Genomic DNA, 1,577 nt, shown 5'->3' with positions numbered 1-1,577 from the left:
GTCAGTCACTTTGAAAGTAAGTCACACAAATATTTGTGGAGTAGAGAGGCGCATAATTGTGTCACACTTTGAAAGTGTATTTGCGCCAATATACTTACAGCCCAGATAGACCCGTGAGTCCTGAGAAAACCTTTTCTGGGAGTTGAGTTATGCTATTGTTATTAAGGTCGCTACAAACGAAAACATAAAACGCAATGTATACGAAAACTAATTTAAACTAGGTAACGTAGTATTAATTTATCTTAAAAATACTTTTAAAAGTACACTAAGGAACAGTACAAAATTTGAATTATATAAGAACTAGGCAATCACTCGAATTTTAGCTTTTAATGCAGATTCGCCCTCAGCATTGGCTGATCAGGGGTTGTTTCGATTTTTTTGAGATATGAGCACAACAATAATAATACCAATTCAGTTCCTAAAAGATTCCGCGAACGACTCAGAGCGATCAATTTAAAACACAAATGGATGACCATGGACTTGCTAGTTTGAAAGAAAACATTACGAAATATCCAAAACAAAACACAAAAAAGCGAAAGAGTTAATTAATGCGAGTTCAAAATTTATTTAAACTAAGGTAATTGGTTGTCACCGAATAATTAAGGATTTTTATGACCAAATGCTGTTTAAAAAGTATGCATTTTCTTTATGGAGCTTTGATGAAGAAAGTTGACTGTAACGTGATCATAATAAAGAAAAAGCAAAGTGTTCTCAAATGGAAATTGGAATTAATAGAGTTTATAATGTCTTGAAAGTTGTAAAATTAAAGCAGTCTGAAAACCGTCAACCAATGTTATGTACCTAGTATTTATTATAACTACAATTTCGTTTAAGATAGTGTCATTTCGTCGACTTGAAAAATAACGTGTGTCGCTTGCAATCAACATGATTATTTTATGTGCTCCATCATTAGAAAAAGTGGAACTTGCTCAGTTCAAATAAAAGATTTTACAGATAGAACCAAAATAAAAAAAACTGGAATAAGATGCAGTATTTATCTTAGAAAGCTAAGGTCGAAATGCACTTTAATTTTTGACCTAAAGGGTTAATTTCTCTAAAGAATTTTTTAAACTTAGCTGTCTGAGTCACTTTGAAACTAAGTCACACAATTATTTGTGGAGTAGAGAGGCGCATAATTGTGTCACACTTTGAAAGTGTATTTGTGGCAATATACTTACAGCGCAAATAGACCCGTGAGTCCTGAGAAAAACTTTTCTGGGAGTTGAGTTATCTTATTGTTATCAAGGGATCTACAAACGAAAACATAAAACGCAATGTATACGAAAACTAATTCAAACTAGGTAACGTAGTATTAATTTATCTTAAAAGTACTTTTAAAACTACACTAAGAAATAGTACAAAATTTGAATTAAACAAGAACAATGCAATCACCCGAATTTTAGCTTTTAATGCAGATTTGCCCTCAGCATTGGCTGATCAGGGGTTGTTTCGATTTTTTTGAGATATGAGCACAACAATAATAATACCAATTCAGTTCCTAAAAGATTCCGTTAACGACTCAGAGCGATCAATTTAAAACACAAGTGGATGACCATGGACTTGCTAGTTTGAAAGAA

The sequence above is a fragment of the Montipora capricornis genome, chromosome 2 (genome assembly GCF_036669925.1).
Source record: "Montipora capricornis isolate CH-2021 chromosome 2, ASM3666992v2, whole genome shotgun sequence".
Lineage (NCBI taxonomy): Eukaryota > Metazoa > Cnidaria > Anthozoa > Scleractinia > Acroporidae > Montipora > Montipora capricornis.
This window is presented reverse-complemented; position numbering follows the sequence as displayed.